Source organism: Haliotis cracherodii, unplaced genomic scaffold (genome assembly GCF_022045235.1).
Source record: "Haliotis cracherodii isolate W230 unplaced genomic scaffold, xgHalCrac1.p SCAF_6, whole genome shotgun sequence".
NCBI classification, from domain to species: Eukaryota; Metazoa; Mollusca; class Gastropoda; order Lepetellida; family Haliotidae; genus Haliotis; species Haliotis cracherodii.
In genome coordinates this window covers 1,554,353-1,569,666 of record NW_027266319.1, presented here as the reverse complement: position 1 = coordinate 1,569,666, position 15,314 = coordinate 1,554,353, and the positions used below count along the sequence as shown (strand labels likewise).

The following is a 15,314-nucleotide window of genomic DNA, read 5'->3' as shown; positions in this document are numbered from 1 at the left end:
AATGCTTTCAGTTGTATCTGACACTGACCCAGTAACGAACAAAACAGGGTGACAGAAAACGCTACGTTAATCATTTTAACTGAAAAACACGAGTTTGAGTTGTTTGTCTTATTGATTGACGTGTGCACTTATGATTCTCGTACAAAGGATGTTTTTTTCAGATGCCGAGTCTCCATCATGAACTTTTACATTAACACTCCGAGGTATTTTCTTCCAAGTTAATGCAAAACTAACATTGCATGTATTTATTCAGTGTTTGAAAAGATGGGATATCATGAGAGGTAATCACTTCGTGGCTATAAGATCCTGGTATTCTATCATAAGATCCTGAATAAATATCTCAGATAAGACGCACACATCTCCTGTGTTGTTTGTCATTTTCAATCTATTCTTGTTAATAGCATGGCGAGCAATAGGGACCGGGGGAGATTGATCGGGGCTCTGAGAGGAAAAGCAAATGGCGAAATGAACAACCTTGGATAAATCTCATGCATTTTAAGTCAATAGGAACATCAGAAGTAATTTCGAGCAGAGATAAACAAGGAGTACTTCATCACTTTGTTGTGGCAACTAATCGGTTTCTGTTGACACCATAACGAGGCTCTGTCTACTTACACTGCCACTGGGCATAACAAAAACATGAAACATTAATCACGGGCCTTATAGTTTTGAAGAACAGTTTTAACACACACGTTGGTATATGGACGGGTATGAGTCGGGATTCGTATTATGACAGCTGAATACATGGCTCCTTTGACTGTGACCGTGGTCTATTTAACTGAATTATTTTTTATACACCACTTGGCAATGAAGCTATTTTTTGCCCTACAATTATCTTGATGATATAACAATTTCATGAAAAATGTTTCACGCCAGCGGGATTCGAACCCGCGAAGTCCGCACGAGAGAACAACGAATGTAGTCTTCTGCCACGGCGATAAATTAAAAAAATATAAGAAATTAACAACTTAATATTTTAGTAACATCAGGACTAATTGCTTATCCGTTTAAGAACTGTGAAATATGTTTTATGATATTTTTATACAGCACGTTACTCTGAACAGCTGGAAAAGAAATTACTATTATCTTGATCCGGGCTATGTTTGCTCATAATAGGCCCATCAACATGGGCAAGAAATATTAGGTGATTGATAAATGTGCTCGAGTTGGTCCAAAATGAATGGTATACTTGCCCCGGGACATGCATTTCATAACCGAAATCGGCAAACTCGAGGTGCACGTGCGAAAGGCTCGCGTAAACATATTTCACGTGCTTCACGCGGGACCACACCGTGTTCTCAAAGTTGAGCATAGAGTTATTGACTATCTTTCAAAATACGTTTAACAATACTATGTTTATTAAGCTTTTTAGATGCTTTAAATGGTGGACATGGTTTAAGTATGTTAGACTACTGTATAATCGTTGAAATGGGTTAATTAAACAACCCAGCGCTGCGCGCCTCGTGGTTTAATTAACCGTTTCAACGATTAGACACTGGGTCCTCGTGGTCTAACCTATACATATGTGATTTATGGATATGTTTTCTCAGCTAATATATTTTATTTCCCTTTCTCTTTTTGTGAATGACCATAAATTCCCTATACAGGTACACGATCAATAAGGCAGATAGGGCACTTGTTAATCAACTACCAAACGGTTGGCAATAACTCACGTATAAACGACCGGGCGTTATACTCCAAGGAAATTAAACAACCTCCTATTTTCACATATGAATTACAATAGGCTAAAATAGGTAGACGGTGAATAGAATACATAAACAGAAAATTAGCAGCATTTAGTGAACGTTTCTTGGTTTCTGCAGTATTTTGGGGGGCACGGGCGCAATTCGCTGTGTAGAGTAGCGTCCCTTGGGCACGCCAGAAACCTGTTCGAATTCCGGTTCGCCCCGAATATGTTTCTAGGTTTGTCAGGACCATGCCCGTGTTCGTGGTTTTCACCGAAGTGGTAAATGTCTGAGACCTGCATCACTTCGGACTTTCCTCTCACATTAAGCTGACACGCCGTGATATGACTGGAATACTGTTAAAAGCGGCGTTAAACACAACTCACTCACTGCAGTATTTTGAACACACTGATGGCGAATGTGTAAGGCCCCATTCTCTCACTGACTCGAAGGCTAACATCTAGTGTCTGAAGTGAACATATCTTTAAAAAACAGTTGTTAAATTATCTTGAAATAAGAATATTTTAATAAAAAGGAGCCATGAGACTCACTTCAGGAATCTAGACTTGCCCACTTTTATAGACTTGCATGGGCTGTTTTGTGTGAAACCTTAGGACCATCGCCACTATGTGGTGTTATTCGTTGAACAAAGAGAAGTGTCGATATTAGACCACTGTGTCAGTATGGATTCTTCGAGTTAATAGAGTTCGACCTATCAAGGTGTGTCAATATTGAATCATTGTGTCAGTAGGATTCTGTTGGACCAGGAAGAGAGTAAATCTTAAACTTTTCACCGAGTAGTTACATGCATTAGATTTATGGCACGGGTGACCCAGTCGTCTAATGCACCGTAATTTACCCTCCAGAGTTGCGTTCCTTAAGTGTGCAAGGATCCCCTGAAGTAGATTCACACTGATATAAAATCTTGGTTTGTCAGCACCGAACCCAGGCTGGTTGATTTCAGCAAATTGGTAAATGGCTAACCCCCGCATTAGCTCAGGGTGCCCCAACCCCTATCCCCAACAACAAGCTGTCACGCAGTGATATAACTGAAAACAACTGTTCAAAGCGCAGTAAAATCAACTCACTCACCTGTCATAGTAGTGAAACTGTCTAAACACAAGCTATGACCGACCTTCGAAGGAACATTCGGGTTAAAGCATAACATTATATTGAGTCAATAAACTGCTAAGAGCCCCACTTGTGAAGCAGTTTGTAGATGCCACAAAATAAAACCCCTTGAGTATATGATACACAACAGCTGGGTTACTTATATACCGCAATGTTAATGACTACTGACCTGTTACTGACACAGTCTGTTGTTTATTTCCAGGCTCATTAAACCAATGTGAAATGCTGTGGTGCGCTATTTGGCTAATATTTGGCAAGGTACATTTTAGTTGCGGCTGTTGTGCATTTGGCACACTGCCTATACTGATAGCACGGTACTCCAGACGACGATGCTAACATCATCTATGTTCCAGCGGTAGTCTCTGAAGCCGTCTACAGGCACCAAGGGGGTTATAAGGAGTAAACTTAGAAATAATAACAGCAATGGAACATGAATATTTCCTTCAATAATCTCTCCGATCTTGGAATATGATGTAATCTGTGAGTTGAAGTCACGGTTTTGCAGCCACAACAAGAGTAACTTGATTTTTGCCGTATATTGAAACCCGAAAGAGTTCGTATCAGTTCTTGTGATCGCTCTCATGAGTTGTATCGTGTCCGCATCGCAGTTCTTCGCATTCATTATCAGACATCGGCTCTGAGGGAAAACATTGTCGAAGTTTCTATTACATGTAATTGGGTATCGTCAGCGATCATGAAATACCATTCAAGACAACTTCAAAGAATATTAAAAAATGATACATGACTTCATAAAAGCGATAACTGCAATATAGTTTTTACACCAGCTTCATCTCAGCAACTCTCTCTGTTTTCTTTGGTATGTATAGTCTTCGTAGGGAGTCGGGGTAGATAGGCCCTTAACAACCTATGCCTGTCAGAGTCGATACAATGTGTATTGGGTGGTTACAATATATGTATTGAATGTCATGGCACCCCGATGGCGCGGATCAATACTCATGCCATCAACCCGTGGTTTGCCTGGTCCAAGCTATTAGCGAGTCGCCATGATATAGGTGGAGACAGGTGTATACACTATTACCTCACTTACTATATCATATACAGGCTCGACCCCGGACTAAGACAAACTGTATATGGTTGTTTGTGTGATAATAAAAAATAGAACCGACCAAACCATTTCCATAAAACATATGTAGCCCACTTGGTGTCCATTGTACGAGTCCAGTCACATGCAGGTGTCTGTGACTCACTATCAAACAGTGTGACACCGGGTGGTCTGTGTGATATGGTCACGTTCACATACTATCAACTAGGCCCGTTTCTCAAAGCGGTAGAGCACTGCGACTATCGTAAGTCTATGTTAAACTGCGCGAGAAAATCGCCGCGCTACTGTCGCTTTGTGAAGCGGGGCCGTGGGCAGTTTGAGAGCTCCTGTCCGACACACATGTACACCGCCCATTGTGATCACCCAATACCTGTTTCCGTCAGCATCTGACAAGGATACGGTAAAGGAGATATACACATACAAACAAGCATAGGTATCCATACAGAAGGACGTGGGATCCAGTCAGCAAAAGCGCCGCATTTCTCTGAAACGAGGCGTTTGTTCGAATACCATATTCGCTCTGATTGTGTTTCTAGGTTTGTCAGCACCAAACCCGTCCTCGTTGTTTCACAAAGTGGTAAACTTCTAATACCTGCATCTCTTCGGGCTTTCCTCCCACATTTAGCTGACATGTCGTCAAATGATTGAAATACTGCTAGCGACATAAACCAATGATGTCATTCACTCACTATAAAGATAAAAGCTTTAACTGGTTCGTGGTACACTGGTTTAGAAATAACGTTTACATAATTACATCCACATATATAAATCAGCAATTTATATTAAGAGGATAATGTGAACACACAATGCCATTTAGAAAGTGGTCACATGAAACAATCTTAACTGATGTAAGTCTGCAGTATTTTATTTGTTTGTTTGTCTGTTGTTTAACGCCGCACTCAGGTATAGTCCAGATATATGACGGCGGTCTGTAAATAGTCGAGTCTGAACCAGACAATCCAGTGATTGACGTTATGAGCATCGACCCACGCAATTGGGATACGATGACACGCATCAACCAAGTCAGCGAGCCTGACCACCCGACCCCGTTAGTCGCCTTTTACGGCAAGCATGGGTTGCTGAAGTCCTATACCCCGACTTTCTTATTAAAATAAAGATTCTCGTACTTTTGGGTCCCGTCTTGGATTCGGACCCACACTGCCAGAGTGAGGCATCTATTCGCCAGCATACAAAGTCAGCGATCTAACCCACTCAGCCACCGAGAATTCCATAAAAAGAGAAAGCCCGACAAGTGGTAGTCTGGATCACGAAAGATCTGGAAAGTGTTATCCCAAATATACCATTTGTCATAATGTGGTAATGTGATGAGGGGAAATGCAATTACTTTCAGACCAGTATGCGTCAAGTAATATTCACTAGTTATTCGCATCAACTATCAATCAAGCACCACTGAGTGACGCCTTAACGAGGCGGTGCCGAGAGATCAGCGCCACCCCGGCACAGCGACGCCAGGTTCACTGTAGTGCTGCAGTCTTGATATCGCTGTTTTCATTGCGGCAATGGTGCTGTACCTCGCAGCATCAACGGCGGTGGTACCGTGTTGTATATAGATCAGGAGAAAGGTTAGAGGTCATACATGGATCACTGGTAAAGACAACAGACAGACTGGACACTGTGGGATCTACGATAAGACGTTAGCGATTTGATATATTTCAGGGGTATATTCTTTAAATTCAAATTCAATCAAAACGTCAATCCAAGAGAATAATCAGTCTCGATTGTCTGCCGAAACAGTGAGTGAGTATGGTTTTACGCCGCTTTTAGCAATATTCCAGCAATATCACGGAGGGGATCACGAGAAGCACCACTGAGCCTGTGCAAACACAACTGTAGATTACTACAGCAGTTAATTGTTTGTTTATTGTTTGACGCCGCAGTAAGCAATACCCAAAGTTAATTATTACCTGAATTAAACAAAAACACAGTCTCCCATTCACGCATGGTATTGATATGCTGTATAGACAAACTGGAAATGGGACGGTGCTCATAATATCAACCACTGGTTTATCTGGTCAAAACTCGATAAATAAAACACCTTAGTCAATATCGACCCAACTGAGCCCCATCCCCCTACTTCCACGCTCTTTATGCAAGCGCACCTGTGTATATGATCATTCGTTGGTATACAAAGGCTCCTATTACTTGCGTCGATACATAGTTGCCAGGTGTGTACACACATGTATTACGGTGTGTTTAATTACATGATGAAAGTCCAATAGCACCGAGAAAACTTCACTTGATGCAGATTACGTTGGTCTCGCGAGATTACCAAGTGGGTGTACCATGTGGTATCGCGCTCGTATTTATAGATTAGTCTCACGTGAACGAGGTACTCACTCACCATTGTCAGGTCTCGACTACAGAGGATGAATCAGAACACGGGGTATAGACGTTAATACAGCTCCGGCAGAACAGGGGCTATACACGTTAATACAGCTCCCGCAGAACAGGGGCTATACACGTTAATACAGCTACGGCAGAACAGGGGCTATACACGTTAATACAGCTCCCGCAGAACAGGGGCTATACACGTTAATACAGCTACGGCAGAACAGGGGCTTTACACGTTAATACAGCTCCGGCAGAACAGGGGCTATACACGTTAATACAGCTACGGCAGAACAGGGGCTATACACGTTAATACAGCTACGGCAGAACAGGGGCTATACACGTTAATACAGCTCCGGCAGAACAGGGGCTATACACGTTAATACAGCTCCGGCAGAACAGGGGCTATACACGTTAATACAGCTACGGCAGAACGACAAATGGATCGTGTGGTCAGACTTGGTTCATGCATGTCATTGTTATCATGCCCCGATGGCGTGGTTCGTTGCTCACAATATCAATCACTAGATTGTCTGCCCCAGACTCGATTACATACAGGCGTATAACACACATACACACGCATTCACGCACGCACACTTTTTCAACGTCCTTAGTTTATACATGTTTACGATCTATACTCATTAACGTAAACACTAACTTTAGATGTTTCTGTATCAATAGTAACTGTGATGTTAAAGCGAAGCCACAGTGAGTGATGTGGGTTTAACGTCATTTCCAACAGTCAGCTTAATGTGGTAGGAAAGCCCGGAGAGGTGCAGGTTTGCGACAGTGTTACAACTCATGGAAAAGCCATTGGCCATTCGAACAAAGATCGCAGGATCCTGGCACGCCAAAGAGACGAAACTCTGCACAAAGAATTACGGAGCTTTAGATGACTGACATGTCAATCAGTGCTCCCTGCTGTAAAAAGATACAGAGAGAACGTAAATGAACGAACCTGTACTAAAATGTATAGATGCATCTTCATATTTCCTTTGATACAAGACCTTTGTACAACAATCTTTTTATGAATTTAAAGATGTGCCGAAGTTTGCTGCATCCAATATAGAATTAGAATCAGCTGTATATTCTTGCAAGTACACATTACGTTCTACTACATAGCATTGACAATACAATAATCAGGGAGTCTTTAAAGACTTTGAAGTACAGTTGCTGTAGACATCCGTGGCCACATTGGCTGAAAAAGTGTGTCACTAATTCAAAAACTCCTTTTGCTATATGTCACGCCGATGACCCCACATGATTTCGATTCCCCACATGGGTACAATGTGTGAAACCCATATCTAGTGTCCCCCCGCCGTGATATTACTGGAATGTGCTAAAAGCGGCGTAAAACCACACTCACTCACAGAAATGATGACCTTCCATTGCTGGTCGTCAGAGGGGACTTGGGGATTTTGAAGGAAGGAAGGGTGGGGACTAGGAAATGAGCGGCCAAACGATTTGTGGGGACCACAACAAATGCGGGATGTAGATCTCGGTGGCGCGATCGTTGTCTCCTGCTTGTCCAGACTCGGGTATTTACGTACCGCGATGTAGCTGAATTAGTACTGATAAAAATATATATCAAATACAGCCCATGCAAGTCTATAATGTTTTGCAAGTCTAGATTACTGCAGTATCTGAAAATGAAGAGAGTCACTGGGCTCCCTTTTATTATATTTTTATTATGATAACTGAACAACTGTTTTTTCTGTAAGATATGTTCATTTCAGAGACTAGATGTTAGTCTACAAACACCCAGCAGCTATTATTATTCGCTATATGACATTTGTTTAGTCTTAGATTAGCCGAAGGAGCTATAGAAGACGCCACATGACCTAGCGCCGGTGGAGGATATCAGGTTCTGCCATGAAGACGGGGCACATATAGCCTGGAGATGGATCTGCGTTCAGGTATGCGGCGTAGGTGGAGTCGATTACAAACACTCTGCCTCCTGTTGTTGTTGCTCAGTGCAAAGGTAAGATGTTTGGCAACTCACGTTATTGGGGTAACCTGCAAAGATCTTGAGGAAGATGGACTGGCTTTACGGGATAGACGAGCCTTTACACATACTAGCAACATCGTAACTCAATACTTAATAGTTACACCTGGAAACACGCAAGCGGAAAACATGATTTTAACTAATACTTCCAGAAAACGTCAATCTTGACAGGTGATAACTCAAGTTGTCATAAGGTTTTTCCCCACTTTCGACAATAAACATCAACACTTTATTATATGAAAAGCAATCCTTTGTTTTTTCTTTTTACCATTAGGTGGAAACTGCGCACTTAGGATGGGATGAGAACGGTGATGCGGGGAGCCTTGTGTACACAAATTAAATGGGTAGAGGCGAGAGTGACTCACCCAAAATGTTGAATCAACAATATTTCAGCTGTACCCGATAGAGGTCAGGTCGTCCTAACTGCTTTAGTGATCAACATGTAGCATAAAAACAACAAACTAACAAACACACAAACAAACAAAAAAACAAATGTTGACATAGTTTTCTCTAAACTGTCTGTAGTCGAATACGACCACAAAACACTTGTGTCATACGAGTGAGTGAGTATGGTTTTACACCGCTTTTAGCAATGTTCCAGCAATAACACGGCGGGGGACACCAGAAATGGACTTCACACATTGTACCCATGTCTAGAATCGAACACGGGTCTTCGGCGTGACGAGCGAACGTTGTAACCACTAGGCTACCCGACCGACCCTTCAACAGCAATAAGGTCCACCCGACATACCCGCATTGGAGGTGTACACTGGAGACATGTGGCGGAAAGTGGGCCATAGTTTCCGCTGTTGGAAATACTGTACCTAGATGCGGTTGACCAACTCATGGAGGTGGTTTAAGCTTGGTGTGTAACTTCATGTGCTTTCACTCTATTAGTGTTGATATGACACTTCTGATTTTTGTTCATTTGAATTGCTGGTGCTGTAAATGTTTTGATATGTGTAGGTATGTTATATGTTATAATTCTTGTTCTGAAATTGATTGACTTTTGTTGATATGACTCATGTCATTTGATTTTTTAGTGCTGAAAATTACCATAGGAGTAACAGTTTCGCGAACACCTGGTCTCATTACTGATTTACAGTAGTCCATTTATATCATTTCCACAGCTATTTGCCCTTTACGCCAAGTGGAATCTGTTATGGCGGAGAGTGTTAGCTGGTTATTCTCTTGCATTGACAGTTTATATTGACTTCTTACTGTGTGACTTATGGGTGAATATACACTCTTCAACAAACGAAATGCACAGGTAGTATGTAGTTCATTGAACCTGACTACACAAGGAATCCGGTATATAAATTGTATACGAGGGGAGTTCAATAAGTTTTGCAACTTCAATATAAGACCAAGTCGCAGAATATCTTTTGGACTTTTATTTTTCAATATAACCTCCATTCACCTCAATACACTTATTCCATTTGTCCTTCAAGCTTTTAATACCACTTTTATAGAAATCCAAAGATTGGCCCTCTAACCACGACTCTGTGGCAGCCTTTATGTCCTCGTCATCCTGGAAGCGTCTTCCCCGTAGGGATGATTTCATTTCCTGGAACAGGAAATAGTCACTGGGGGCTAAATTTGGCCTGTAGGGTGGGTGATTTAACTGTTCGAATCCACATTCACATATGGCGGCCAGTGCAATTCTCAGTGAACCGGAGCGTTCTCATGCAAAAGTCGAATACCACGTGTTAACATCCCACGGCGTTACTGGCGAATAGATTTTCGCAATTCTTTCATTACATTAGCACAATACAGTCCATTGATTGTAGTTTTGGTGGCATGTAAACAATCAGTAATATTCCTCTTGTATCCCAAAATATATGGTGGCCGTTACCTTGACAGCCGATGGTTGAGTGCGAAACTTCCTCGGAGGCGGAGAATTGGGGTGCTTCCATTGCATGGATTCCAATTTAGTTTCTGGGTCCCAGTGGTGGATCCATGTTTCATCACCTGTCACTAGACGAGAAAGAAATTCGGCTTCATCAGCAGTATAGAGATCAAGGAGGTCTCGACAACTGTCAGTTCTCTTATGGCGATCTTGAGCTCTGAGGATTCTAGGTACCCATCTTGCAGATACCTTGGACATACAAAGATGCTCATGAAAAATGGTTCCAACAGTTCCAACTGATATTTGGAATTCCCTAGAAAGTTCAGATACTTTCACTCGTCGGTCAGACAAAATTCTTCTTTCTATAGCAGCAATGGTTTCCGGTTGAGTGGCATCTGAAGGCCTGCCTGACCTTGGGTCATCGTCTATGGACTACCTACCCCTTTTAAACTGTAGAGACCAACGTCAAACTGTGGAATAGTCAGGATCATCCTTACCCATCACTTTACACATGCGATCATGGATTTCCTTTGCTTTGCATCCCTCCTTGGTAAGGAGTTTTATTACAGCGCGTTGTTCATGTTTGAGAAAATCCATGATTGTAACCAGCCTTAGATGAATGAAACCATCACATATAACTTATTGTTGTGTCTGGAACTTGTCATGACACGTGTCAACCTGATGTTATGACCAGTGTCACACCTGCCACAAGCTGACATTGTTTGTGTAAACACAAATGCCCGTGTTGCAAAAGTTATTGAACGCCTCTCGTATGTTATTTGAAAATGTTGGTGGCCTGATATTCGACAAAAGGTGCTTCAAAATGCAGCCATTGTCGATTTGCAATGTCTTAAACGGCATTGTTTTCACGCTTGTTCTAAAATGTCATGGAGGAAAACAGTATAGAAAAATGCACGTGCAAGTTATGGCATTCGTAGGTCGTGGTAGTGGCAATAAAAAGGCAAGCATAAGCCAATAATTTGTCATTCAATTGTCATCATTTTTTAGTTCGAAAATGCCGAGACTCAGCGCTGCCAATCGGAACATCGCCATAGGACGTATCCAAAGAGGGGAATCGCAGTCTTCTGTTGCACGCCACTTCAACGTCCACCACTGCACCATTTGCCGCGTTTGTGACCGATACACACAGTTCAATTAGACTGCAGACCGTCGGAGAACCGGCCGACCAAGAGTTACCACCCCTGTACAGGATCGCTACATTCGTCTGTTCCACCTACGTCATCGCAGTGCTACAGCTACGGAGACTGCAGGACGTATCCATGGTTTGAGGAGGATATAGGACCAGACTGCCAGGAACCATCTTCGCGAGGCTAGAATCCGACCCAGAAGACCAGTTATCGTCCCTGTTTTGCAACGGATACATCGACAGCGATGCTTGCGTTGGTGCCATACCTTTGAGCCTTGGAATTTGAGAAACTGGAGACGAGTTTGGTTTAGCGATAAATCGCGATTTCTTCTTCACCGGCGAGATGGAAGACAACGTGTTTATCGTCGTCGAAATGTGCATTTTGCTGAACATTGTGTACGTGAATTCGACAATTTCGGTGGAGGTAGTGTCATGGTGTGGGGGCAATATCCTACACCATGAGATCTGATTTGGTTGTGGCTCAGGGGAATTTGACAGCAAATCGCTACATGAATCAAATTCTTCAACCTCACCTTCTTCCAATCACTGACCGCCAGAGGGAGCTGTTTCAACAGGACAACGCTCAACTGCAACGAGCGTACAACGACAACATGTGACTATCGAGCTCCAAAATTTAATATTTGTGTCTATGATATTAAATTAAGTATATCAACTTTATTAGGTACAATTAAGTTACAAACAATCTACCTGTGCGTTTCGTTTTTTGAGGAGTGTAGGTGAGTCCACTTAAACCTTAGGTAACAGGCCTAGGATATCTAATCCATCTATTAGTACTAACACTGTCTTACAAATGGGATGTCTTGCAAATGGGAGGACGCCGAACACTTTAACCACTAGTCTACCCCACTGCCCCGTTTCAAAAGAAGACATGACCCTAGTGGGTCAGTCATTATTAGTTTAAATCATAATTCCTAGATTATGTAAATACTAAAAACAAGTTGCCCCTTAAAAAGGCCAGAGTCCCTTGTACTGTCCACATATCCAGACTTGCCTATGAGGAGGAAAGAATTATCACACATTCCTAGACTTTACTTTCAGTACAGCCTTGGAGCAAGGCTAGTAGTGGTTGTGTGTTGCAAAGTGGATATGATGTTTGACAGTTTCAGTGCAACACAGATCAACAGACAATACAATCCTGTACATTTCCGTGTTATTGGATGTCAAACACTAGCTAATCAGCTGATCATGCCCCCCATCTGACCGACACGGCCCGTGCAGCCTCGGGGTACACTGAGGTTAAGGTACTGACGAATTCTGTATGCGCTGCATCATTGACGAAGATGCGCATGCGCAGTGATGAGTAGGTTCGCTATAACCAGAAACATCAAAACGAGACGTTGGGTAAAGTTTTGACAGTCGCTTTTGTTTTACCGTGTGATAACACATTCTAACGTGGGATGTTTATCACCACAGACAGAGTATATTGTGTTACGACAACAGAAACGGGTAACCTTGAGATCTTATCTATTGTACGACTTGCCAGAAAATGTTTTATGATGGCGAGAAAGACGCATACTACATCCAACATACGTTCCTGGCAAGGCACTTGAGAAATATCCAGATCAGTGAATGGTTGCTCTGTCCGTGCACTGATATCCACACCGTGACCCTAAACAAAAAGCGGGAATGTCCATAGATTCCTACATACAATACTAATTGGCACTTCTTCGTCTCAAGGCCACTTATAATATATGAGCGAATAGACAATACAGCTATGGACATAAACACTCCCCGGTGACGCAATAAACATAGTTCAGCGCCTCTAATAATGAGGAAACAAAAGTGACGCCATTTTGGTGAAACCAGTAAACAGAAAAAAACACACGAAAGCTAATCAATATACAAACAATGGATGCTCCGTCTAATCTCGTACTAAATCTCTCACTGAATCTCTCTTTAAATCTCTCTCTCTCAATCTCTCATTAAATCTATCTCTCAATCTATCTATCTCAATCTCTCACACAATCTCTCTTTAAATCTTTCTCCCAATCTCCCTCTCAATATATCTCTCTCAATCTCTCTCTCAATAACTCACTCAATCTCTCTGTGTGTCTCTCTCAAACTCTGTCTCTCTCAATCTCTCTCTCAATCACTCACTCAATCCATTTCTGTGTCTCTCTCACTCTCTCTCTCGATCTCTCTGTGTCTAGATCTCTCTCTCTCTCTCTCTCTCTCTCTCTCTGTGTATAGTGTACATATTGTTTGGCAGGTTCTGGTTACGTTCATGGTGAGGTATAAACAGTTAACAACCGTGTCCTTATCGGTAACGAATCAGGACATGTGTTCTTTCTGTTTACCTCACGGTGGCATGGCTTGTTGCCTGAAAGCCGTAGCGGAACAATGTGTCATGTCTCAACGACTGTAAGAGGAACATGTGGTATTATAAACGAATTAAGTGTAATAAATGGACTATAATCACAGGAGTAGATAATATAAACTATTTTTGCACTAATTTTTTGTTTGAGCGACGTTCCAGAATGTCACCTTGACGAAGGTCAGGTGCATTTATCTTTGGTGAAACAATCCTGTTTATGTCAGTTAACTTTGTCAGTTACATGTGTGACGTGTGTTTCATATATGGATTTGCATAACTGCATGTAGGTATAGCCCGTGAAAACTCTCCGGATTAACTAACTCTCCGGAATGGAAACTCTCCGGAATAACCAACACTCCGGATTAACAAACTCTCCGGATTACCAACTCTCCGTATTAACTAATTGTCCGGATTAACGAATCAGGGGTACATATAGACTAACGCTTTGTCTCTGAAAATATATTATGATAGAAACACACAACAACATTTAAATTGAAAGGGAAACCCAGTGAGATGGGAGATTCAGAACCTGTGGAAAATGTAGACCTGCTTCATTTAGGGCTGGGCGGAAGGGAAACAACATGGTTCAGGGGCTGACATACAGACTTGGGCACGTGGTAAACTGGCTTAAATACTGAAATACATAAATAACACCGGGATGATTACCGAGTGTTCGCTGTGTAAATTATGGCCGACAAATGACGTGTAGGTTACAAGCATCTGTTACTTTAAGAATACACTGTGGATGTACATGTATGTGATCAATGCATTTGTCTGCCGGGTTGTTGTCATCCGCTGTCAACATCCATTGCTGCTGCAGCCGTTGGCAGTGCAGGTGATGCGGTGGGGCGGCTGGGACAAGGACACCCAGCAGGGTCACCGTGAAGTTCCCAGGCGTCTTGCACCCGCCCCCCCCCCCCCCCCCCCCCCACCCCTGCGACAGACGGCTAGACATTGCAGCTGGTGCATCACATCGCCAGATCTTCAGGTGTGTGTGTGTGTGTGTGTGTGTGTGTGTGTGTGTGTGTCTGCACCTATCTTCTAATGTCTTTATAACCGATCTTCCACGAGGCGAGATGTAAATATAGAGGGGTTGTAGGTCATATTTGTCATAACTTCATCTGTCGATGTCATAGTGGGACCCAGTGCCATGTTGGAGTAGGAAATAGGACATTATAACACTAATTCTACCTGATTCATGATACCAGAGGAGGATAACCTTCTCCTGTTGATAATAACAGCATTAATAACCAATACTAATTTGCCAGTAGAGACAATGTTGATATGGAACAGAGACCCGAAGGAAGAGAGACCAGATCATCATGTAGTTCAATAAAATGTTCAATTGTATATCTACTGGGAGGCTTTGCAACAACTTTGGTGGATTCCCAGAGGGGCCTAACGTCTATATGTAAAACAGGAGATCGTGTTCGCCAAACCAATACAACTGAAACCTCTGATAATGTTTGAATACAAATATTTCAATATTGAAGTATACATTCCAAATAAAATAATATAAAATGGAGATTAACAGGGCAATATAAGCTGGCTGGTCCTGTTTCTGTTGTACCAACTGTTGATAATCAACGTCTTTAAGTTCTGTTCTGTAACAGAGTGAGTGAGTTATTGCTTTACGTCACATCGGCAATATTTCAGCCATATCGTGACGATTTCTGTATCAGAAGACTGCCCTGGAATGCATATTATTGGGTTTATATTTACTGACGTTGCACACATCTAAACATCGCCG

At 42.3% G+C, this 15,314-nt stretch overlaps 1 protein-coding gene across 2 annotated transcripts in view; it reads right to left on the bottom strand.

Moving 5' to 3' along the window:
• Nucleotides 1-15,314, bottom strand: part of LOC139444761 (universal stress protein YxiE-like) — a 38,270-nt gene that overhangs the window by 2,396 nt on the left and 20,560 nt on the right. The gene's annotated exons all lie outside the window — the stretch shown is intronic.